Source organism: Amblyomma mixtum, chromosome 4 (assembly GCF_055824585.1).
Source record: "Amblyomma mixtum isolate Tamu chromosome 4, ASM5582458v1, whole genome shotgun sequence".
Lineage (NCBI taxonomy): Eukaryota > Metazoa > Arthropoda > Arachnida > Ixodida > Ixodidae > Amblyomma > Amblyomma mixtum.
In genome coordinates this window covers 108,586,211-108,612,496 of record NC_143015.1, presented here as the reverse complement: position 1 = coordinate 108,612,496, position 26,286 = coordinate 108,586,211, and the positions used below count along the sequence as shown (strand labels likewise).

The following is a 26,286-nucleotide window of genomic DNA, read 5'->3' as shown; positions in this document are numbered from 1 at the left end:
TTGTTCCGCCCCCCCCCCCCCCCCTCACTTCGGTATATCTTTCTTCCTTTCTCTCTCACTCTCTCGTTTATCCCTTTCGTTACCGCGCAGTTCAGATGTCCACCGAGATGCTAGTTAGCACGCAGTTTCTTTCCCTAAAAAATAGCAGTGGCTTAGCTCTGCTATGCCAGAATATATGTAGCATGACGTGAGGGCGAGGTGTCCACATTTCGGAGGACTCCTGAACCAGAGGGAAGGCGCACAACTTCTCTCTCGGAACAGTGGACACCTCAACCGTGCTTTAAGCACGAGCAAGTGGTAGGAACAGGTGTGCCCTGCATGCGTTGGAATTGACAGCGTTGTGCCAGAACCGCGGCGCTGAAGCCATAGGCCGTCGGCGTTCATTGTGTTCATTGGCGTTGGCGTTGACCACGTTTTACTCTCCAGTCATTTCAAAGTAAAGTGCGCGTAATGGCTCCCTGTGTCACTATAGTACACATGAATCGTGCTTATAGGTGCGTGGGGTGATGAGACTGAGATGTGGGCTGCAGGCATTGACAAGGTTGTGCCAGAAATGGGGCGATCAAGCCATTGGCCGTCGGCGTTCATTGTGTTCATTGGTTTTGGCGTTACATTTTACACTCCGGTTACTTTAACGTGCCGCTGTGGCTCAGTGGTTGCAGCGCTCGGCTGCTGACCCGGAAGACGCGGGTTCGGTCCCGGCCGCGGCGGCTGATTTTCGATGAAGACGAACTTCTAGAGGCCCGTGTACTGTGCGATGTCAGTGCACGTTAAAGAACCCTAGGTGGTCGGAATTATTCCTGAGAATCCCCCCCCCCTCACTACGGAAACCCTTTCTTCCTTTCTCTCTCACTCCCTCGTTTATCTCTTTCGTTAGGGCGCAGTTCAGATGTCCACCGAGATGTGAGTTACTGCGCCATTTCCTTTCCTCCAAAAAAAAAATATCTGAGGTCTCGTGACAAATGAAAGATATCGACGCCAAAGGGAGCATGAGACCAGTGAGCGAAGAGAAGGGAAAGCGCGTGGGTTGCGTGAGTGGCTCTGGTGACGTGCCCTTTGCGTCGAACAAGACGTGTCTCCGGGTTCAGTGCAAGAGATGCAGAGTGCCCGGTGTCCATGCCCCAGGCAAGGTCTTCATGAAAAGGCTCAGTACGGGACTCCTTGAAGTTATCGTCAGCGCTTTGGAGTCCTGTAATTTTCCTGGAACAGTCGCGACCGACAGCTGGTTTTCGCAGCGGCGGCCTCTCCGGGCGATCGACACGTCATAGCATAAGGTGAGGCCTGTTGTCCACTTAAACAACGCGAAGTGATGGCGTCTCCGAGGACAGCGAGAGTAGCCAGGTAATTTTTAACCAGGCAACGTTTCGGCCGGTAATGGGGATTCTGGGCATCTTCGCAGCGGTCGTAGCGTTCTGCGTTCGGCAGTCAAAGCGTTCTCTGCTCTGCCATCGCAAATTCCAATCGTTCCCCGACGGTTTTGTCGATGGACTATCTACATTCGAGGCTTTCCCAATGAATTAGCCTTTGCGTGCTGGAGCCGCTTCTCGATTTCTAGGCGATATATAACTACATACGAACCTAACTGCCTGCTTCTTCCAAGCTCTTTACTTGAGTTTCGAAACGGGTTCGTCCCGAGCGTAGCGTCCTAGAAGACTGGCTCGGGACACAGCAAGTGTAACCTCGCACAAGGCCTTTGAACCACACTCTATGCCATACTGGTGACTCACTGGCTGAGGGAAACCCACCACAGTGGCTTTGTGTTTGCGTATTCGACTGCTGGGCAGGACGACGCACGTTCAGCACCTGCCACAGCGGCCGCGTTTCGATTCGGGCCCTATGTCGAAGACGCCGTATGCAGTGGGCTGTCAGTGCTTGTTAAAAGAATGCACAGGATTGGCACTTTGATTCCATTTATTAACTCGATATTAATCAGAGGCGCGTATTAAGCATGAAATGCTTTTAGCCCCCGTTGTCGGCAGTGTGGTGACGTCACGCCGAGACCGAGAGCCATCATCCGGGCACTGAAATCCAGTCATCCGGACACTGAAATCCAGATATCCGGGCACTGAAATCCAGATATCCGGGCACTGAAATCCAGTCATCCGGGCACTGAATTCCAGTCATCCGGGCACTGAAATCCAGTGATCCGGGCACTGAAATCCACTCATCCGGGCACTGAATTCCAGTCATCCGGGCTCTGAAACGAGAACATCCGGGCACCGTACGAGACTTAGCGAGATTTAACGAGACTCCGTAAGCCCTCCTACGCGACCGGCATGCAAGCGCTGGTTGGTCTCCAAACGAGACAAAAAATAACTGCTGCCAGTGCCTTCTCAATGTTTATCAAGATATCAGTGGAGCTGTGGGTTTGATAACGCACGGAATTATAATTTCCGATTTCTAATAACGCATGCAAAAACCACATAAATTGCATGTTGCACTTCGTTGTCGTACGTGATCCGGGGGAGAAGCGCTGCGTTCAAAGGGCAAGGCATCGTGCCGAACGGGTGGTGGCGTTCCTCCCTTCCTTTACGGTGCGGTTCGGGTGTCCACCGAGATGGCAGAGAATTACTGCGCCATTTCCTCTCCTCAAAAAACCTTGCGTTCAAATGGCAAGGCATTGCGCTGAACGGGTGGTGGCGTTCCTCCCTTCCTGTACGGTGCGGTTCGGGTGTCCACCGAGATGACATTAGGCCCGTAAACATTTCATGCTTACTCTACTCTCGTTTACGGGAGAGGCAGAGATTTTTTTCCTTACCGATTGGATGGCACTGAGGAGGCAACTTGATTTGTTTGTGGCAACCGCATTTTGATGGAGGCGAAATGGACGCCCATGTCCCGGTAGTACTTAATTGTACCTCTTAGTGCACGTGTCGCTACCGCACATTAAACCCGACATTACAATGTTTTCATCTGATTACCACGGCAGTCTGTTTCTTCATGGAGCATCCCAGAATTATGTGCACATTTTTTCCACAAACGTGGACCGCGTATAGGGAACCTGTGCTGTCCAGCCTGGGCTGCGGATAACCAGTGTTAGACAATTACACGGAGCCAGTATTTGGAGGTGTCTGCATACTGAACGCTACATAATCTGGGCGCGTTCTCTCGCTCCTTAAAGCAGAGAGGGCCGGCGTCTCGGGTCGCGTTTAGGTGCAATGAAGCTCCCACTACCACCGGTCAAATACTAAGACAGCTCTGTTTCTGCTATTGAACGCTTCAGTATATATTTAATCACGAATGAAATGACAAATTTTGTAAGGTTGACTTTTCGCTACATTACGGGTGTACTTGCAAGAGGAGTTGAAACCGTAAATAGAGGGTCAGGATAGGATAGGAAAATTTTAAATGTCCAACAGAAAGAGGGTAGCCAGCGGGCTATCCGCTTAGACGACGGCCGAAAGGTCTTGACTCTCGGCGGAGGCTTCGGCCAGTCGGACGAGTTGTAGCTGAGTCGCCGGGTCGGAGCTCAGTAGCAAGGTCTCCCATTGATCTTTTGTGTTTATACCTCGTGTTTCTCGGGGAGCATGAGGACATTCCCATAGTAAGTGATCCAAGGTGGGCCTAAGTTCGCAGTTCGCGCATTTGTTTGCAACGAGCTAGACTTCCTCCAGCGGATAGATCTTTGTCCAGATGCCAAGCCATCAACTGGCGCCGGTTACAAACTTACACCTTTCCAAACCCGGCCCTCTGGAGACTTATGTACCCAGGGCAATTTTTAGAGGGTCAGCAGATGTCAGGCAGCTGTCCCTCCGCATTTCTGCGTCCAGCCAACCGAAGGAGACCTCTCAGTTGGCGGTTCTAGAGTTACAGGCTCAGGTGTGGATGACGCTGCCTCGCGCTCGTAGCTTTTAGACGGCGAAGAATCCGTGACTGACCTTCAGTAATGCGTTCGTGCCGGAAACGGGGGAGCGTCGCAAACTCTCTATATACATGGCGTGCCGGTATACAACCGTTGCAGCGGAATGGGTGGCAGCACAGAACGCTTCGCAGAAGAGTCGCTGTATCTGCCGGACCCGTACGGCACATTCCAGGAAGGATTATACCGACTTAGCCGCGATTTTTTTCATCGGCCTTAGCGCTGCTGTTAGTAGCCTCGATCCCCGCCTCTATGTGCGGCTGCATACAACCACCGTTGCCGAACAGATGGGGCGCTGGGTTCTTCTAGTGCAAAACCCGTCTACCTTTCTGCGTCTTGCTGGCACGAGCACTGCTGCCGCCGTGCAGAATGATCATAGCAGGCACGAAGCGGCATCATGGATTACCAAATTCGGGCCTCTAACTTCTTGGTGTAAGCACGTATCGCCGTCTGTGCTTCAGGAGACCATGGCGACCGGCGCTGTAAATTCTAAAATTTGGAAGTCGTGTAAGACTTGCTTTGAATGTGAAAGCATGATTTTTAGCTTTAATGTGAAAACATGATTTTTAGCTTTATTTTTTCTTTTCTCATAGCCATTAGCATGCAGTCGTAAGACAACACATACATTAGGTTGTTTTGCTCGCCAAAGAGCGGCGCGATTTTTTGCCTATGAATTGCGACTCGCCTCACAGTCTGAGAGTCCTGACGCACCTACGGAAGATCGCTCTTCTTTGATATCGCGGTGACATCTAGGATTTTTAGGACCACTGATGCAGGGATACGCCTGCATCTGCTGTCTCATATTGCTGACCGCGATTTCTTGTTAACCTGCAGGCAGCTGATCCCGTCTCTCGTCAGGCTCGTGCGATCCCAGCGTCGCTGAAGGATGCGGAGCAATCTGGAGTCTGAGTAGCCGCAGTGAGCGTTTGCAGCGCTTTCGCCACGTGGGTGTCAGCTGCGTCAACGCACCAGCCGGTCAGCGAAGCCAAGGTGCGGGCACGGAAAAGGTATGTATCCTGTGATAGAGGAGACCACGAACAGCATTACGCTGAAGTTGATACACTGGCGCCGCACTGTGTGTTTGTGCTGCAGAAAATATTAGAGGACGCTTTTAAGCTTCCTTTAGGATTGGAAGGCAACAGCGCGTTTCCGTGCTGCCAGGGAGTCCGCGGAACGACATCGCCAGTTCGGCGCGACGCCTTGCCCTTTGGAAATACCTTTGAACGCAACGCATTTTTGAGGAAAGAAAATGGTGCAGTTATCTTCTCACACATCTCGATGGACACCCGAACCGCACCGTAAGGGAAGGGAGGAAGGTGGGAGAGAAAGAAGAGAGGAAGATGTGCCGTAATGCTTAGGTATATATAGTTCAGCATCTGGCTTCATGCTTCACCGTTGCTCAACAAAATAGTAATGAAAATTTGATTTGAGGAATTGAAAGGATGTAGTAACTGTCCCACATATCTCGGTCAATACCCACAACCCCAGATTATAGGTCGCCGGTTCGAATTCCTGCTGCAAGCTACGCTCTAACTTAACTTGTAAGTTTGTGCTCCATGAAGGGCTGAATCGTATGACAACGTGCGGAACATTATGCGGAAAGCTGTTGGCATAAGATTTTTTCTGACGCGTGGTGCGCACAACCGCTACTGCTACTACTACGACACCGACGGCTTTTCCTCCGAACGAGCTGTATACGCTATCACGTAATATGAATTCTAACCGATCACACTTGCGATTAGCGACAAGCTGCTACTTCTCCCTCTCTTTCTCTGCAGGTTTCTTTTTTTCCACATCCAAGCATTTTACTGAAAATTTCACGACCGGTTCTGCCGACTCTTCTAATCAGTTATGCCAGATTTTGGAGCCTATCGGATTTCTGTTTGCGCAAAAATTTTGAATATTTCTGAGGGAAACCGTGCGTATGTGACGTCACATGGGACAGACCCATCGATACTCGCGGTTTTTTTAATTTTTTTTTGTAATTGGCACGCGTCACGCAGCAACTGCGTTGGATAAAGACCAAGCTGAAGATGCGCGAAGGGCCAGGAGATCAGGGATGGCGTACCCAGCCGACGTCCACTAAATATTGTTTCGGTTGGAATGGCTTTATTTACACGTGAATCCTGGGCGTATTAGTGCAAACTGAGCAGGCAGCCCGTTACGCGCAACGTCACATGGTCTGGTGTCGGTTTTTCTCACTGCACAGTTCAAGTGTCCTCACTTGCAAAGTGAGCAAGGAACGCTCCTTCCGTTTCCTCAAAACCAAGCGCGTGTTTAGACCCGAGTAAGATTCCTACTCCAGCCTTATTCACAGTTAGACGCTCCGCTGGATTTTGAGGAAAAAGAAACAAACTGGCTTACTTTCCCTGTGCCTGTGGTCACCTCAACCGCGCCTTTTAAACACTTGTTTGCAGCTAGCGTTCGTACTTTTTTCTCTAGGCCCGTTTGAGGTGTTCATCGCCAAAGTGAACCTTTTATACGTCTCTCCCACCCTCAATTCCAGCTGATAGGCTTGTTTAAAGCTTGAGTTCACGCTTTGCTCTCGCGGCATGTTTGAGGTGTCCATCGGCAAAGTGAACCTGTTATACGTCCCTCCGGCCCTCAATTCCAGTTGATATTCTAGACCACTTCTACCATGTGGTCAAAACTGCGAATAAACTTGAACTCGAAACTGGGATAGTTTATACCACTTCTAGCAACGTGGTCAAAATTGCAAATAAGCCTGAACTTGCTTCAAGCGTGTCCGGGTGCGTGCCGGGAAGGAATGAAAAATGCAGACCACGTTGCAGAACAACGTTCTGAATCAGGCATGCGTCTCTGGTCGTGCACAGTGCTTTTTAGAACCATCCTGCACTCAAACCACAGTAGCCGCGTTTCAACATCTTTTTTTTGTCACTATGCAGTTCAGGTGCCCACCGGCAAAGTGAGCCAGTAATGCTCGTTTCCTTCACTCAAACATAGGGAGTAATGCTCCTCTGCTTTACTAAAACTTAGGGAAGGACCCCGACAGCGAATAAGGTTAGACTGCGAACTGGACACTCTTGCTTGCTTCGTGCAAGCGGGTCCTCGAGTCCGTGAAGTTTGCGGGAAACGCGGTCGAACTGAGACCGCATTCACATGAGCGTAGAGACTCCAAAACGGCAAGTCTCGTGTGATACTTCAAAGCCGACCTGTAGCTCCAGACCCCTCGGCCGATAATGCCAGTGAGCTTTCACTAACTAACGTGGTGAGCCGATAAGTGCCACTTATTTGTCATTCCTCTTTCAAGCTAACTGGAATAGCATGTCTGTTTAGAGCGCTCATTCAAAAGCCAGCTGCAACGAAATTTTGCTTTGGCTAGGATGCTTCTTCACATAGTCGGTTGTATGTCCAAAAACTAACGGTGACAATGTTTTAGGCTTCCTAGAGAACCAGTTCTGCTGTTATAAGCGTTTTAAAAGCTCTGTGGTAGACGACGCGTGCACCTGGCGGCTTATCGGTCAGTTAGGAAACTTACCGGTCATGACGAAGGTATTTTACGAAGAACCTTCGTCAAGCACCCACTCGGAGTAAATACGAGGTCTGTTAGAAAAGTATCCAACCTTTGGCCGAATAAAATAAACTGACACAGCTGGAGCCTTGGAAACCTAATCACCTTCAAAGTAGTCTCCTTGGGACTCCCCACACTTCTCGCAGCGGTGCTGCCATTGTTGGAAGTATTCCGAAAAGGCCCCTTTCGGAATTCAGTTTAGCTCAGCTGTCGTGGCAGCCATAATGTCCTCTCTTGCCTGAAATCGCTCTTCTTTCAATGGCTGCTTGATTTTGGGAAACAGCCAGAAGTCGCAGGGGGCCATATCAGGAGAGTAAGGAGTCTGTTGAACTACATGAGTCTGGTTTTTCGCCAAAAAAGTCTTAATCAAGTGCGAGGAATGTGCAGGAGCATTCTCGTGATGGATACGCCACTTTCCTGTTGACCTCAACTCCGGTCTCTTGCGCCGCACAGCATCACGTAGGCTACGGAGGACATCCCTGTAGTACTCCTTGGTCATTGTTTGACTCTGTGGGCTTCGTACTCGTGGTGTGCCACACAGAGGGAGTAAAAAAAAGCAGTCAGCATCACTTCCACATTGCTGCGCACTTGACGGGCCTTCTTTAGCCTTGGAGACGTGGAATGCTCCCACTGTGACGACTGGGATTTGGTTTCTGGGTCGTACCCGTGCACCTAAGACTCGTCACTAGTGATTATGGTGTTGATAAAGTCGGGGTCACTGTTTGTGGAATCCAGCATGTCCTCTGAGACTTCAACACGAAGCTGCTTTTGCTCCACCGTGAGCAGCTTCGGCACGAATTTTGCCGCAACTCTCTCCATGGCCAAATCTTCGGTGATAAAGGAATGTGCAGAAATATTGGCATTGTTCACCTCTTCTGCAATTTCTCAGATAGTAACACGACGGCCCCTCATCACCACAGCGTTCACTTCGGCAATCACCTGGTCATTTCGGCATGTTGATGGGCGATCGGAGCGTGGCTCACTCTCCACCGATGTGCGGCCGTCTTTAAACCAATTGTACCACTGCTTAATCTGTGTGCTGCTCATAGCATCGTCACCGAAAGCCGTCTGAATATTCAGAATGGTTTCCACTTCGCTGTCGCCCAGTTTCTGGCAAAATTTGATGCAGTAGCGCTGCTCCTGACACTCCGCCATTTTCCTTGCAATAAAAAACCGAGGAGAGCACTGCGCACTGCCTCACTCAAACGCTGCGTCACAGCGACTGACGCTATCAGCAGGCGGGAAAAAATTCGTGCATGCGCAGGAAGGTTCAAGGTCAGGTGATGCAAGCGCGCTTGTCTCATATCCATCAGGTGTTCGCAAAAAAAAAATAAAGTCGGATACTTTTCTAACAGACCTCGTAGATTACGGATGGCGTGCTTTGAAAGGCTGGTGGCCGAAATGCGGCTTGGCAATCCTACTGTGGTACTGTGCGGAAGTGTTTAGAAATTTTAGGCATGGATATCTTGCCGAAATACTGCACACACATCGTGGGCACGAATGCGTATTCCGTACACGAACGCTCACGCCGCGTGCGCTTACGCAGTGCGACAAACAGCGAATGTTTGGCATTTGGCGAACTGTTCTTAATTCCACATGGCTATCTTGTGGGTTCGTTTGAGATAAACGGAAAGTCCGCATCGTGTGTCGCGGACCTGCAGCGCTACGTCCTACGTCTCCGCTGGGACACAGAAGCAGACGCCCTGAAGCAAATGGTGCTCTCTCGTCGCGTGTGTTGTTTAGAAGCGCTTTAAATTCTTGCGATCGGCGTTCGCGTCGCTAACGGCACACGCTTGGAAGGTGTGCCCCCTCACTGTTGGGGCGTTTCATTGCCTCCTAGGAGAGCGAGAAACACCTCCTGGTGGCAAGCGGTCCGATTTTGTGCTGTCTGTGACACATGATAATGGCGGCCATTTTGTGAGTTTTGGATTGAAAACAAATTTTTGCGAGCGTCCCCTTAAGAACTCGCTTATCTTACAAATGCTGTCTTCCGTTTTTACTGTTCCCGGGCTACGCATAGTAGTTGCCGGAGGCTGTCTTAAAAGCGGCACACATATTTCGCCACCGTAGTGTTTCAACCTTTATTGAAACCGCTATTGATTATGAATTACCAAAAAGAAAAGTCCCCACTACCACTTCTGTTTCGACAAAACCCAGCATTGTGTATTGTTAATGTGCTAACCGCGTACGTGGTATTAGTGATTGCTGCGCCCTAAGCTAAGAAAATTATCTTCGACGCGCTAGCGTTTGTATTCCTTCAACTGCAGCTCTTCCATGGATTGCAACAGGTGCAGTGATAATATCCCCCACCAATTACCGCATTCTTGTGAACAAGACCTATAAAAAAAGCATTAAAAAGAAGTGCCTTTATAGGGCATGGTATAAGGCAAGTATGATGCATCGTCTTAAGAGGCGTGACTGGTGCCCAAGCATCGTGGTGGCTCAGTGGTTATGGCACTCGGCTGCTGACCCGAAAGACACTGGTTCGATCCCGGCTGCGGCGGCCGAATTTCGATGGAGGCAAAATTCTTGAGGCCCGTGTACTTTGCGATGTCAGTGCACGTTAAAGAGCCTCAGGTGGTCGAAATTTCCGGAGCCCTTCACTGTGATGTCCCTCATAGCCTGAGTCACTATGGGTGTTAAACCCCAAGAAACCAAATGGAACCAGTTGCCACCCCAGCTCTAACCGGGATGTTCGCACTTTTGGGCTGGTCGTGATTCGTGGTACACACTTAGTGCACTGTCGCAACGTTCAGACCAGTCCTGTGTACTGTGCCATGTCAGTGCACGCTAAAGAACCCCAGGTGGTCAAAATTTCTGGAGCCCTTCACTACGGCGTCCCTGATAGCCTGAGTCGCTTTAGGATGTTAAACCCCCATAAACTGAACAAAACTTCCTGGACTGAACTGTTGTTGCTGCCGTATGGGAAAATATTGTGCCCTTATGCCTAAAGTGCTTGGTTCGTGTGGCAATACACGAATTTTTCCTGTTGAATGGCAACGAATTTATGCTTCAGATGCTCTGACATTCAGCAGTTTGGTCGCTATAGGTAACGTATCCACATATTTGTGATTCCTGAGGAAAGGGCGCAAGAGGTGCAGTGGATATTGGTAAACTGCCATTCGTAATCTGAGAGAACCTGCCAAATGCGCTGCACCTGATTCTTATTTTTCTAGTTATTTCACTCGTGATTCGGATCTGTGGTCACTGCCTGCACTAAGTAGACTTTATTCCCTTGTCACTTGCAGCTCCTCACTACCAGTTGTGAACTAAGTGAAGCTGAGAAAATTATCTTCGACGCTCTAGCGTTTGTCTTCCTTCAAGTGGAGCTCTTCCATAGACTGCGACAGGTGCAGTGATAATATCCCCCAACAATTACCTCATTCTTGTGAACAAGACCCATAAAAAGCATTAAACAGAGGTGCCTTAATATATAGGACATGGTATAAGGCAGAGTACGATGCATCGTGATGCAATGCAATGAAATGTCCTTGACGCTAATCTACTGTCTATTTCCAGGCGGACCATTCACGCTCCCTGAACATATTCCACTGCGCCGTCACAGACTTGGAGCTCTACGAAGACACACTTGCAGTCGTCGCCCGCAACATTATCGAGTGGTGGCTCAGTGGTTATAGCACTCGGCTGCTGACCCGAAATACGAAGGTTCGATCCCGGCTGCGGCGGCCGAATTTCGATGGAGGCGAAATTCTTAAGGCCCGTGTACTGTGCGATGTCAGTGCACATTAAAGAACATCAGGTGGTCGAAATTTCTGGAGCCCTTCACTACGGCGTGCCTCATAGCCTATCTCGCTTTAAGACGTTAAATCCCATAAACCAACCAACGAAAAAATGTAGACTTAAGCGACATCTAACAATTTCTTCTGAATACAAATCATAAGACCCGGCAACTGATTACCACTTGTTCTAAGATTATGTAGAAATGGAGAGAGCTATTAATCACGATACAACTGGGCACTGTCTCGTGGTGACATTCGATAACTTTGTCAACAAAATCCAACCTACTGGCTCTTTGAAGCCTAATTTCGAATTGGATCATGATGTAGGCTGACGCAACATTTTCCATGCGCAGGCCAGCAGGCGTCCAAGCACACCGGGTCGGGTCGCATGAAATTCCTTCATCGCGTCGCGATTGAAGAATCGCGGCGCCAGTCCCACACCGCAGCCTTCTTTTCACTACGCGGTAAGTTGTCATTGTCGAGCGAAGGGACTACTGGCGTGGCATGTCGGTGATAGCAGTGCTCAGTCCATAAGCACAAGGTGGCGTGTTCGAATGTTTTAACGGGAATGGGACTTTGAGATGCAAAAACGCCTGCGCAGGGGGTTTTTTGAACATTCTTTTATAGTAACCAACACATTGAAGTCATAAATGCCTAATGTAATCGGCAAAATGGGGAGAGGATTACAAGAAAGATACATTGACTGTGTTCTGTTGCTTTTTCTCCACTTGCTTATTCGTGGTTGAAATAAAAGTATTGACTGATTTACATGCCCTGCAGCCAAGTTGCCTATAAAGCACAAGTATAAAGCTCTGCACTCAAAATGCGAAAACAGCAGTACATGCTTACAACATGCTAAAAGGAGGTAAAAAAAAACCGCTACGGGTGATCTACCGAGCACTCCACTACTGGATCCTTCGTTGAGTTCCAGCTCTTCACTTATGCGTAACGTCTATTCAAAATAGTCAAAATCTTAGAGGGTGAGATGTATGAAAAAGGGATGATTCCTTTTGAGTCAACGGATTTATACAGACTAGTGGAACTCTTAGACCATATCTCCAGCTTTCAATGATAAAAAAATTTAATATTGGAATATTGTAAGGTACTGTTGCGAAATATTGATGATGGCTCATTCTTCCGATGTTGTTTTTCCGTCTCTCACATCGGAGTATTTAAGACTGCCAAAAAAAAAAAAAAACCAAAGGGGCGAATTTTTGATGAAAGCAAAAATATTATTAGCGGAAATGGAAGCCTGCTGAGGGGAGATCTGCGGACATATTCTTACGGTGATATCTTTCAATATAATAAAACATTACGTTCATTACCTCTTTCCAGTAATGCGCGCTCAAGACGCACGAGTAAAGCAGGGTAACCAGGTACTGCGACCGGCTAGTTTGTTTAGCACGGAAGAAAGGAACATCGGGAACACAGGACAACGGAGATGACAGACACAGGTTCTTACTAACGAAAGAAATTCATTCGAAGGTGCCCACACAATATGTGGTCTCGCGGTAACTAATCAGCGGAGTCAATGTCAGGAGTGGTGGAAACTGCCGAATAAATATTCAAGGCGCTTAAGATTCTCCTTAAGTGACCCTTTCGCAGTGTCCTCTCTCACACAAGTGCAGGTGCTGATTCTCGTTTGCTTAAATTTTACTTAACTCATTCTCTACTTTAATTGAATGGCACGACGAAACAGTGCCGACAGACGGGACAGAAGAAGAAACAGGCACATGCGCTGAACTAAAATCCAAATGGTTTATTGTGAAAAAAAGGAGTGGGGGGGGGAGCTGAAGAAACAGGGCCAGCCAAAGCTCAAAATGGAAGCAAGGGGGAGGGGGGGGGGGCAATATAAAGCAGCAGGGCCAGCCAAAGCTCAGAAGAGAAGCAAATGCGGGACAAACAAGATGTGACATACATACGGGAGCTATCAACGCATCACAGATTAAGAAAGGCGAGCTCCTGTGGGAATACAGCCACCAATGGTTGGCTTACACATGAGTTACCAAAGTCGTGAATGTGAAAAGCCTCCGAGGTTGGTGGATGGTATCTGTATACTTGGCGATGATAGTGGTGTGGTTCAAAAATGCCTCAGTCTTTGCAATCTGCGGAATGAATGACAATGTTATTTCGGCGTGACTGGTTTGCAATATCTTTCGGGTGTTCGCGTAGTCGTTCATTTACGCACCGTCCGGTCTCTCCGATGTGAAAACGGCCGCATGACAGTGGGACTTTGCAGACTACACCACAGCAACAGTTGACAAATTTTATTTCGCTGTTTTTTCTGACACGCTTTCTTTCCACTTACCTGGTTCAGTCTCCTGCACAGGCCTCCCAACTTCAGAATAGCCAAAAAGGTATCAAATGACGAAATCACCAGCAGTCAAGATCACTAAAACATACCAAATGTTATTTTTCAGTCTTTACATATGATTTCGGCACGCCTTTGTCGCTTCTGTCAGCCGAAATCTGGGTAACATTCCAAAGTTTGCGGTTCCATGAGTCATGCTTCCAGAATTCACTTTGTACGAACTCGCTGCAAGCGTAAAAAATTCAGGCACCTCCCCACAATACACATCCTGTTGTTAGTAGCCAAAGTTGAAAAAAAAAATCTAGTAGTGCTATAGGCGCAGGCGCGGACTTTTTCGTGATGAATTCTTGGTGCTTCTCAATAATTTTTCTGAACAAAAATAATTGCATATCCCCTGTTTCCAGTCATCAGGTAATGACATACAGAATTACTAGGTAAATCTAAAATGTCGACCAGCCACCTACTGCATGTTCTTTTCTAAAAGCACACTCATAAGAGCGCACGCCTTACTTTTTTTCCTGAGCGTCATGCAGAAATAAGTTTTAACGCCTTAATAAATGATGTTTGATGTAGCATAGAGACTATTCAACTCGTGCAGCTTGAAGTAATTGAATGCGCCGCTATAATGTTCAATTCAATGTGCACATTGAAGTTTAGCCTGCCGCAGTGGCCGAGTGGCTAAACGGTCAGACGAGCTACTAACGGTTTCCTGGAATTTCACCATACAGTTCTGGTAAGTGTTATGACTGGTACAGGAAAACGCACGCACACACTCACGCACGCACACGCGCACGCACACACGCGCACGCTGGAATTTCTTTGGGGGAGAAATTCTAGAGGCCCGTGTACTGTGCGATGTCAGTGCACGTTAAAGAACCCCAGGTGGTCGAAATTTCCGGAGCCCTCCACTACGGCGTCTCTCATAGCCTTAGTCGCTTTGGGACGTTAAACCCCATAAACCAACCAACCAACCAGCACACACGCGCACGCGCACGCAGGCGCACACACACACACACACACAAACACACGAACACACACGAAGTAATCTGTGCGCCATCGCAGAATGTGGTCCTTGTTTATCCGTCCGCAAGTTTGTACCCGTTGTTGTGCCTGAACCCTCATTCGCTGACCTGTCTGGGAACCAGAGCCGTGCGCCCACCGTCGCTCAAAGCAAGCCCGGGCTCGCCGCCATGGCATGCCTTGGAACGAGTCATCCTGGCTCGCCGGCGCAGACCCTTCCTCCTCCTCCTCACTAGCGTCAGCTCGAGCCAATCCGAACGGTGGCCTTTGGAGTGACCTTATTGGAGCAGAGGAACGCCTGGTGCAGAGGAACGCAACGGTCACCGGCGGCTGTAAGAACACAGCCGCGCTGAGAGGCAGCGGCAGACGGGCAGCAGTCGCGGCATCGTGCCAGAGAGACGCTCTCCGCAGGACCTCGTCCTAGCCCGTTGTGCTCACGGCGTTGTATATATGATATAAAATGCCTTGTAAATGCTCTACATATAAACGTCCGTTCACTCACCGTCGCATCGACTGTTCTTAGCGCAGCTCTGCTCAACAGAGGCAGCAGTATGAGACGCTCCATGTCACAACAGTGGTGGCAGCGGTGGGATGCCCAACTCACAACACCGTGCAGCCCACAGCGTCTTGTGATATATTTAAACATATCGTGGTGTCCTTCCTCTCGTGCAAAGGGCGAATGACAGGAGCTATATCGCGCCACGCAGTCAAGGATTTGTACCGCTGCTTTACAGTCACGAAATACGCACATAAGCATCGAATCGGCGTTGGCAAAATAGCTCCCCCCCCCCCCCCCCCCCCCCTATTTGGTGACTGCGGTCTCTCTCTGTGGTATCGTGCAGGAGATGCCTAGCCGCTCCACCGGCCCGCTGTACCAGTTCTTGTTCGAACACCTTGAGTACATTCGGGGAGCGGCTCCGGTGGCTGGACCGGGCAGCGGGCGTCTTCCAACTACAATGGAGGCACTTCTACGCTTCGTCAGCCTCCAGGGAAGAAGACTGTGCCATGTTCATGGGGCGGCTTTCTCTTCGTGCGCGTCTAGTGCTATGTGTGGAAAGGTAGGAAAATAATGACGGTGGCACTAACGATCACTGTAATAGAGATAACGTTAACTCATGACATGCGTTGAACAAGTACGGCTGGTACCGGCCCATTTGCTCGTTACACGGGGTCCCAGGTGAAGGAAATCAAGGCTTTTGATTTCGTCTGGTCGGGGACAAACATATTGACGATGAAGAAGGAACGCCGACCAAAGAAAAAACAAAAACAGACGTTTCGGCTCCCGTACGGGAGCCTTGTTCACATTGAAATGATGGAAGCAGCTCAGTGGCATTACATATGCTTGAAAAGAGGGCGCAGAGAGCGTGCGTAGATTGGGTTAAGATTTCCATCGTTGCGGTTGAGGGTGTGACTAGTAGTTTGGATGATTAATGATTCAGGTGCAGGCGAGGGCGTAGCTTCTTTTCCGTTGAAAGCACGTGTGCCCAACCCCAGTCGATGTCATGGCCTGTAGATACTGCGTGCTCGGCGATAGCATTGGAATCCACTTTTTTGTTACGTACATCGTTACTATGTTCTTTTAGCCGCCTCTGGAAGTTTCCAGTTTCGCCAATGTGTGCGTAGTCACAGTCGGAACAGGGAACCTTATACACTACGCCAGGATATTTTTCTTTCGGAAGGGGGTCTTTGACGTTTACCAACGCATGGCGCAGTTTTCTTGTCGGAACGTGGGCGATAAGGACACCAAAGGTGCGCATGATGTGCGCTAAAGCCTCGCTTAGTATGCACGGGAGCACGTTTCAAGGGTGTCAGAGGAGTATCGCCTGCTGGGCGACATAAGCGCTCATCATGCGCACCTTTGGTGTCCATATCGCCCACGTTCCGACAAGAAAACTGCGCCATGCGTTGGTAAACGTCAAAGACCCCCTTCCCAAAGAAAAATATCCTGGCGTAGTGTATAAGGTTCCCTGTTCCGACTGTGACTACGCATACACTGGCGAAACCGGAAACTTCGAGAGGCGGCTAAATGAACATAGTAAGGATGTACGTAACAAAAAAGTGGATTCCAAAACTATCGCCGAGCACGCAGTATCTACAGGCCATGACATCGACTGGGGTCGGGCACACGTGCTTTCAACGGAAAAGAAGCTACGCCCTCGCCTGCACTTGGAATCATTAATCATCCAAACTACTAGTCGCACCCTCAACCGCAACGGTGGAAATCTTAACCCAATCTACGCACGCTCCCTGCGCCCTCTTTTCAAGCATATGTAATGCCACTGAGCTGCTTGCTTCATTTCAATGTGAACAAGGCTCCCGTACAGGAGCCGAAACGTCTGTTTTTGTTTTTTCTTTGGTAGGCGTTCCTTCTTCATCGTCAATATTTCTGGCGTATCGTGTGTGCAAAAACTTCCGCGCGACGTTTAAGTAGCATTTTATGCAGTGTCACGGGTCGCATCCACGTAAGTTTTAGTATGTTCAAGTTTGTTGAACAAAACATATTTTAGCTACCGAACGGCAAGCCTGCATTATAAACCGCGTGATATTTTGTGGTAACGTTCACAGTGATTGCTAAGTTTGCGAGTAACACATTCCCCTCTAGTAGTGGAGGCTTTTGAGATAATATTTTGGCATCTTGTACACCTGCTTTCCTCTGCTTGGTCACCTCGTAGCTGCTTTACAGCAGTGAGCGCCAACACCTGCGCCATATGGCCGCTTCTTATACGACTTGACTCGTAGATGCGATGGGCTGTGATATGAGCGGCACGCAAGCTTGATTTGCTGACTTTTGCAACGCCCCTCTCAGTGCACGGGAAACGTATTCACTGTGGCAGTTCGCGCAACTTTCCCACCAAGTAGGCATATCAATGAGAGGAGCACGCAGTGGTGCTTGCTGCGTATTTCGCGTTGGTTTGGTTTGGTTTATGGGGTTTAACGTCCCAAAGCGACTAAGGCTATGAGAGACGGCGTAGTGGAGGGCTCCGGAAATTTCGACCACCTGGGGTTCTTTAACGTGCACTGACACCGCACAGTACACGGGCCTCTAGAATTTCTCCCCCAAATAAATTCTAGCCGCCGCGGCCGGGATCGAACCCGCGTCTTTTGGGCCAGCAGCCGAGCACCATAGCCACTGAGCCACCGCGGCGGCTATTTCGCGTTGCCCGCGTTTCGAAATTTTCGTCCTTTCTTTAAGGGTAGGTAGAGGCCTCGCTCATGCAGTGACCGCAGTGTGCCGATAAGGTTCTCACCAGAAAACTGGGGCCAGTGCCTCGCAAACGTAGTAACATCGGGATTTATTCCACTTTCAATAATTCTATTCCATTTGTATTATGTTCCTGTTGTCGCTTGACTGAATAAAGAAGAATAGCAGAGCACTGCATCATACTGTTCTTGACTTAAAGACCAAGTCCGTTTTTTGCTTTTTACAATTTGAGTTGATAATCACATCCCAATCCTTAGAGTCCCTTCGCTCTGGTGAGAAAAAAAAACGAAGTAAAAATAGAAATATTTCCCTGAAATGGCCAAAAGCCAGCTCGAAATTTTTGTCCTTCAGAATAGAGTCATTATCGACTGCCTTGCCTCCAGTGACGTCAGACACGCAAGACTTCTTGTAGAAATCATCCCTGTAGAGGGCGCAAAATGAAAAAAATTGAAAAAAAATGAAAAAAAGAAAGAATATTGCAAGACGTAACTTGGTAGTGGTAGCGGCGGGGCTAAATTATGTCCTTAATGGTGACGCCGCACAAGTGGTGAAAAGATTAGCTGAGGGAGGTGACGGTATAAGGGCGATAGCACAGCAAGCGCAGGTCGTGGTGTGCATAGTGCCGGAGGTACAAGGAACGAATGGAAAGGTTGCTAACGACGTAGTGAATCTTAATCGAGAGATAAGGACGTTAAGCCTCCAGAAAGGCTTTGAGGTGGTAGACATAAACAAGGAAGTGCACAGAGAAGGCTTGGGCAGAGGCTTTAGACGAGATCGCATCCATTTCAGTGGAAGGGTACGAGAAGAGATAGGCTGGCGCCTGGGAGGCCGAGCGGTCGCTTTTTTAGGGGATCCACGGTGGCTCAGGGCGTAGGGGTAAGTAGAAGCGAAGTAGTAAATGTAACAATGGCGGCTGAGCCCAACAAAATGGCTACTAGGAGGCCCAGAAAGAAAACTATGAAAAAGAAATTTAACGCCAGGATCAGTTACATAAATATGCAAGGTGGTAGAAAGAGAGCGAAATGGCTAACATTAGGGTGGTCGAAATTTCTGGTGCTTTTCACTACGGCGTCCCTCATAGCCCGAGTCGCTTTGGGACATTAAACGCCCGTAAACCAAACCAAACTAGTAAAATGAATAATTGTTACTGCACCGTGTCCTTCCCTTGAAAACCAGCTTTCTCTTGATTTTGAGGAAAGGAAATGCGCCTAACTGGACACCTAAAGCACTCAGTGAAAAAAAAAAAGCATAAATGCTAGCTGACATCTTTCAGTTGGCGGTATCTGTTTAAATGCATGTTTGAGGTGTCCTCTGACCAAATGAGCCAGTTAACGAAAACTAGACTGTCATACATAGTGCAAATGGGTGCTGGCGTTTCATGCAAAGTGGATTTTTTTTTGGCAGATAGACGCTTTTCTCGGCTAAGTTATGCTAGTATTTGCGAACACCAGAAAAGAGGCGCATCATGTTATACTAGTAAAATTAATTAATCCACAGATAAGTGAGTTACTGCACCCTATCCTTTCCTTGAAAACCAGTTTTCTCTTCATTTTGGAGAAAGTAAATGAACATAACTGGACACCTCCAGTTTTAACTAGAGGTAGGCACTTTGTTGCAATTCAAGATTTGTTGCGGGCCATTAGTGCAATGGCTATATTAGTTTTTGAAAACAAAATTACTTTCGGCCCTGTGGCTCAATAAATTCTGGCCATTTCTTGCGCAATTCGATTGCACGCTCAGCAATGTCCGCCTAAACGCGTCAACCCGTGGCGCATATGCCAGGTGACACTCCCTGTCCAGCCTGCACCAGCCGAGGCGAGGCAGAGGTGGTCACCTGGCATGTGCGCCACGGACTGACACAGTTTGATGGTCATCGCTGAGGGCGAGCACCGCAGGCGCGCGGTTTTCGAATTCAGCGCGAAATTTCAAGAAACTAGTGCGGTTATTCCTAATGGCGAGCTACAAATCTCTTGATTGGAACCAGGTGCCCATTTGTAGTCATTGAAAATTATTAGAGTTACTAACTTTATGGTGGCCGCCAGCACCGGCATTACACTCCAAAACACGGATAAGGATATTTGGGAGTAAAAAAGGGAGTAAGCTGTCCCCTATTGCACAGCCTATTAATGGGCACGGTATTCTGGCCAAGTTGTGGAGTAGACTTTATCACAAAACATAAGGAATGTCTTCCCTCGGCAATAGAGGAATATTCTCACTGCAAAGCATAGTGATGTGATGTAGTTAGAAAATGGGAGGTGGTCTTTAAATGGCGGCTTCAGAAGTCTTGAGGTTAGCAAATAGAGAAGATTGAAACCTCGGTTAAATCTTCGTAAGGGATCGAATTTCGCGTATTTTGGGTAGGGAATTTATTTCTGTAGCCAACCGTACGTATTCCGTGTGTTTAGAGATAGAAACCTACTTGAGGACATGCGCTGCATACCCAACCCCTAACAAGGAGCTAACAAGGACAGTTTACTCTTTTTACTCCTCTTTAGGTTAATTAATGTTTAGAGTGCACTATGCCACATAAAATCTGTACTAAAAAAATCTGTGAAAATAATTGATGGGCTTTCCTGAAACGCCTGGTATATAGAAGCACAAGTTTGTCGTCAACGTGCAATTGGCACGACCAGTAAAGTAACCAATCAGTAAAGTTGGGTCGACCTATATTGTGGCGCATTCTTGTCTAATAACCGTGTGCATTCGCCTTCGCAGAGAAGCTGTCGGCGCATTCGATGTGGAAACACGGGCCGAAGGCGCTCTTTGGAAACCGCGACGAGGACTTTCCAACTCCTATAGGCTTTCTCAGCGAGAATAAGACCGTAAGTATATGCATCCGGCCTCTTCAGTAATATTCTAAGCATCGCGAAGCATCCACGCAGCGCCAGAGTCCATCGTTTTCACACGGCCGCTCCGCGCATGCGCGCCTCTTCTCCTCCAGGTCCAATGGTCGAAAAGCGCAGCTCCTACTGCTCATGCGCAGTTCAGGTTAGTGTCAGGTGCATGCGACAAATGTTGGCAGCTCTCAACACACACACCACTTCGCAGGTGTAGCTGGCACCTCATGGAAGCAGATCGTGCCAGCGTCTCCCGCGTGTTTGCCTTCAGTCAGTAGCGAAAAAATTTCGCCACCCCCCGAGGGCATCAGTTCTTGAGAAAAAGGCGGATTAGGAAGAAAAGCAACTGTCTGTACGAGGAACCTCAGCACCACTGGAGGCGCATCTAAACCAGCCTTCACTGAGTGCTGCTTTCCAGGCTTTATTGCATTTGTTTACCCAGGGGTCCCTGTCACAGCAACCACAAAAGGCGCGTTCACACTTGCCTAAAAATCCGGCGAGCGAAGCGGATTCGCTCGCCGCAAAAACAAGGACCTGTTCTCAACTGTTCACGCGCAGGCGAGGGGGAACCGCCGCTCCGCTGCTGTTTCTCCCTTTTACATACTATGTCGCTGCTAGCGGCATACAAAGATATAGTGAGAAAAGAGCATAAATTTACGCTGTGTACGTACCGTAAGCGTATGCATGCTTACGTACGTTAAACGCTGGCACGTTGTCACATTTAGTTCAGCGTATGCTAGCACAGACGAAAAAAAAAAACAGCCCATAGTGGCGCCGCCTGGTTGTCAGGGGGGGAACCATTACTGTCAACAAACCGACTCTGCTGTTAGCCTTGAAGCGGCAGAATCGTCACTCTGAATAAAAAAAAATAATGTAAATTTATCATACTTTTTCTCAGAGGCGAGCTGAGACGAAGAGAAAGACCTGTGCCGAATTTCTGGTCTGTAAGCGCACTGAAAAAGGCAGCAACAACGAGAATTCAATCCGAAGCGACCGGTCCGGCTTGGAAGGGCGCCGCCATGTTTGTCGCCGCGCGGCGGAAATCGGACCAGCCCGATCGCCCTTGCCGCTCCGCTTTCCGCCTCGCTCGGCGTCAAAAGCGGCCGATTCCGCTTCGCTCGCCGGATTTATGGGCAAGTGTGAACGGGCCTTGTGGGTTGCAAGAATATTAGCGATCATTACGACCGAGGCTTTAAGATAGCAGCTATACAGAGCAGGCGTGAGCTGCTGAAGAACATTGCGTCTGTGGAGTGGCGCGTGGCTGACTACCGATGAAGTAGTAGGCGTAATACGGCCAGATCTGCTTGAACGACTGGACTAATCACATTCCGAATTCAACTTTCGTTGTGTAGAAAAGAAGGCTAAAAGGACGGAATGATATTCGTAAGTTGTAAATACGAGCTGCGCACAACAGTAAAACGTTGTTTGCCTTTAAACAAAATACACCTGATTCTGCGTCAATACGAGTGCATAAATAAATAAAGGTAAACTAAAGGCGTCGGAAAAGGCGAACTGCAGTAAAAAGTGAATTCCTGTAATGATTGCTTTAATTTAGTGTCGGAATAGTAAAAGAGTGAGCTCCGATAATTGTTTTAATTTAGCGCCGGAATAGTAAAGTAGGGATTGACTTGTATATAAGTCGTGATTGTTACTGAGAGTCATCTGATCTTCCACCGCAGCTGACTGCTCCTGTCTCCTGCCAGGTTCATCCATCCAATCCTCAACAGGTATGGGAAAGGGTCCGTAGCCCGATATCCTTGCTTTTGCCATCCCGCAGTCTCCGGAAGAATTTCAATGCACTTTTCTTCTTTAGTGTGCTCTCGCAGCGTGCGGACTTTTTGTATTTAGCCGTTATAACAAAAGCGGCCGCCGTTCCCGAGATTCTGTCCCGCCACCTCAAACGGCCATGGCGTTTTCCGTCGCAAAGCAAGCTTTACGATTGCTTGAGCGAATAGGTGCGCCCTGCCAATGACTTGTCATCTTTAGTGTCGCCATTCAGATTGTGGGCAGAGCGTTGTGGCGCAGGGCTTAGTATTATTCTTATGTACACATTTGCACCGTGAAAGCAAAGAAGGCTGCACAGTCCCGTCATACGTGAAGTCATGCTAAAATATTCTGCTTTGTTCAATCCTGACAGAAGAAACGGGTTGGACAGGGGGGAGGGGGGGAGGAGGGTCTATATCTGCTGTCTTATTTGAAACACTTTAGTAAAAGCGCGTTTTTACACTGCGATGCCTATTTTGCTCGAATCAAAATACCGTCATTACCCTATTCTAACGTGCACCCGATACTCATACTGGCGAAAACGGAAAAGCAATTTCCTGTTTACTTTTAGCATAGCCTGAACCGCTTACCGCGCGCAGCCAGTGCGCACGCGCAGATTGGTTTTTCAACACGGCAGGTGTGCGCCTAGCTGGCCAGCACATGGCGCCATCTGCCGCCTTCAAGGCGATCTGCGCATGCGCACTGACGGCGAAGGCTACGCGGTGAGCGGTAGCTGTACGCGCTGCGCTAGAAGTCTATATACGTAGCAGGGCATAACCCGATGCGAACCATGGAAACGTAAATAGGGTTAACCGCCATCTTGTGATGGCAGTGACGCTGAGCCTTTAGAAGCGTTCTTGCGGTTTTGTAGCGAAAGCTACACTACTATAGCTGGGACACATTTCCTTTTGAGCCTCCGAATGACCATGAAACAACTGTAAGATAAGTCTTGGCTAGTGTTGCAATGCATATATTCTTAAAAATGTGTAGACCACTTGGTTGACCACCTTTGACCATCAACTTTGACCCTGAACTTTGATTTTGAACTTTGACATTAAATTTTCACTTTGTAATTTGTCCACAGACGTATGGTAAAAAAGCCACGTGGTAATCACGTTGTCACATGATTTAGTTCGCAGTTGTGACGTCAGGTATGGGGCATATATAACCAGAGCTATGCGCTGCGCGCTGAGGAGCGTACGTATGGTAAACTACATCTTCGAACATTGCGGCAAGCCACTTCTGACCACCTGGCAGACATCGCTTGCTTGCGTAGCTTTCGCCACGTGGAACTCGGTTCGGCAGAGTTGAACCGCTGCCTAACTTATTGTATCCGATTGTAATCCGCATGCAATTTCGAGACTGTTCTCATGGGAAAAGAAGGCATCAAAATCAGCCAATTGCGGTACGTGGTTAGTGCCTCTGTCATTACATACTAAGATTTAAACTCATACACATCAGTGCGGTCTGTGCCGGTGCTTGTACAGCAGGGCAGACATTACATGCGTCAAGATTATACTGCGAGATTAAAGGACGTCTGCATCGAAGATGAGCCCAGTTTTTATTTTTGTCTTTATGGTAATGACGTTCGAGATATACGTATTTGAAAGCTCATTGAGCTGTGTTTCTCGCGTCGCACATTTCTGTAACGGTGTCACCTGAACTTATAATGCAACAAAGATACATTTATATAATGAGATGACTTGAAGTTATAATGCAAGAGATAGACAAACCGCTTACGTATTTTGCGAGGAAAACGCAGTTAAGGTGATATCGCCGACAGTACTACGCGCACCGACGTTTCATAAATATGCAACGTGGAAGGCTAACTCATCAAGCTTTGAAATGCATAATTTTGATGTTCAACATTTCTAACCCCATTGGCATCTAAGGAAAATGAAAAAAACTGTGCTCGACTTTCTGATATAATCTTACCCGTTTAATCAGACAATGAAAGGGTATTAATTAATTTGTTACATAATCATTTAATCATTGGGCTGTGTCACCCTCTCTGTCCGCCTTGTTGCTGTACAATCCAGCTGCACAGAAGACACCGAAGTATCCCTCGTAGTGTTTAAAAGAAGAATCTGTAAACGTTAAAAGAAAATCCCTCTGTATAGTATATTAGATTGTGTACGATGTATTCTGCAAATTTCTGTTCACTCTTTTCCAGAGTCAACGCTATCCTCTGAACGTGGTACCCTCAGTTCGACAAATGGTGCCCGGCGGTGCCTTCCGCTGAAATGAAAAGGTGAGTTTGCAGCTACTTCTGCAAAGCACCATTGTAGGTTACTGCACTGTGTCATCAGCCACTTATCTTACAGCTGGGCATCCTTTCAAGTATGTGCCACATTCAGTGTTGTGTACATCATAGCATTTATTCGTGCACTGTAAACAGAAATACGCCTGTATGGGAGTAAAACGGGAGTAAGCTCTCCTTACATACGCGCAAATATCTAATGGGAACGCCGCACTACTTTAAAAGATGCTGGAAAGAAATTTATTAATGTCCAGCATGCTTAATGTTTCCAGTGACGTTTCGAAAAATTTTGTTCACAAAAAGTTCTGGAAACAAAGTGAGTGGTTTCAGCCAATTTAAGACTTTCAGCAACCTCCGTGGTGGCGACTGCTATCTCAAGGTCGCGGGTTCGATCCCGCTTGCTGTACGATGTCAGTACACGTTGAAGAGCCTTAGATGATTGCTATCAATCAGGAGCTGTCCATTACAACGCTCCTCGCCGATGTGTCGCTTCGGGACTAAACACTGGATATACCAAAGCCGTTCAGGAGCAGTAGCTCTCTTGCATGCCTTTGCCACTTCATTTGCATTCGTGTAATAGGTTCGGTGTATGAAGTTAAACACCATTAAACCAAGTCACTGAAAACCAAGTCACTGATGCGTGTAAAAATGCTTCAGGGTTCGTGTTTCAAAGCAGAAGAGCGACCTTAGGCCTCCCTCGCTATCATTTAACTCACTTTTCAGTCCCACTCCGGAATTAACCTGGATAATAGCAACGACCAGCCTGTCTTAGTAAGCGTGCACTCTGTCTGCACTGTTTATGCAGTGTAATCGGGCTGTATACACTGTATACATGTAGGTCGTGAGCAGTATGAGAAAGTTTCAGCATTCATTTTATTCATTCCTGCGTTGCAAGCAGACCTTTTCTGTTAAACTAGTTTTCATCTCTGCCTATAATATCTAAACATTTACCAGATTTACTGAAGAGGTAACCAGAGATCAATTCTTGTGCATAAAATTTCTTGCTTCTCATTTTTCTCAACTACTGTACACAGCACACATGACCGCGTTATGCGATCTTGGCAATAAAACTGGTTAGGATGTCCAAAGAGAAGTGAGGCAGTTACTGCACCTTTTCTGAACACCCAACTTATAAATTGCTTATATGGAGGCCCTATAGATGTACAGAGGTGGTTCCCAGGCCACAGGGTCTGCTTTGAACAGTTACCCCCTTAGCACCACTGTGAATCTGGCAAGGTTGTGAAAGGTGAGAATGATGGTTCTCCTACTCCGTATAGATATAGTCATCTTCGTGGGCGACGTAAATGCCAAGCCATGTGGCTAAAAAGCAGACCATGTGGCCTGGAAACTTCTGATCAACCATGTACATAGAGTGGACGATAGGTGCTTCTACGGGCAATTGGTGGGAATGAGTATCTTTTGCTGCAGCAATGTTCTTTTCAGTGTTTCGCATTCTAATAATCTTCATTTCACCCTCGACGACAACGCTGTGTCCAGGAAAAACTTCAGCAGCCGAGAAGCACGTACCACAGCGACAGCCGGTGTACAGTGTGCAGAAGAGTGCGAGCAAGTTACTTCCGCCAGCGGTCCTCCCATCTCGACGAACCCCACAAGCCCGATGAAGGCGCACGAGTGTCTCACATTCTCATTTAAAAGGCGCCTTTCACAACGTGCAATCGCAGGGGTGTCTACAGCAATGTAGTGTTGAATATACTGCCGATCAAGCATGTTATAATAAAGGGCGTGCTAAATGGTGTGTCA

General features: G+C 48.1%; 1 long non-coding RNA gene across 5 annotated transcripts; it reads left to right on the top strand.

Annotated features, from left to right (window-relative positions):
- Positions 1–915: 915 nt before the first annotated feature.
- Positions 916–26,286, top strand: LOC149347786 (uncharacterized). 5 transcript variants are annotated; one of them, XR_016292650.1, is made up of 8 exons: positions 916–1,274; positions 4,694–4,866; positions 10,911–11,057; positions 11,485–11,595; positions 20,380–20,486; positions 22,181–22,228; positions 24,439–24,516; positions 26,023–26,286. It is a non-coding gene; the product is annotated as an uncharacterized LOC149347786 (long non-coding RNA). The 5 variants fall into 5 exon arrangements; XR_016292653.1 differs by lacking the exons at positions 916–1,274; positions 4,694–4,866 and adding exons at positions 15,305–15,520; positions 20,606–20,652 and having other exon boundaries at positions 4,911–11,057; XR_016292652.1 differs by lacking the exons at positions 916–1,274; positions 4,694–4,866; positions 10,911–11,057 and adding exons at positions 15,305–15,520; positions 20,606–20,652 and having other exon boundaries at positions 11,068–11,595.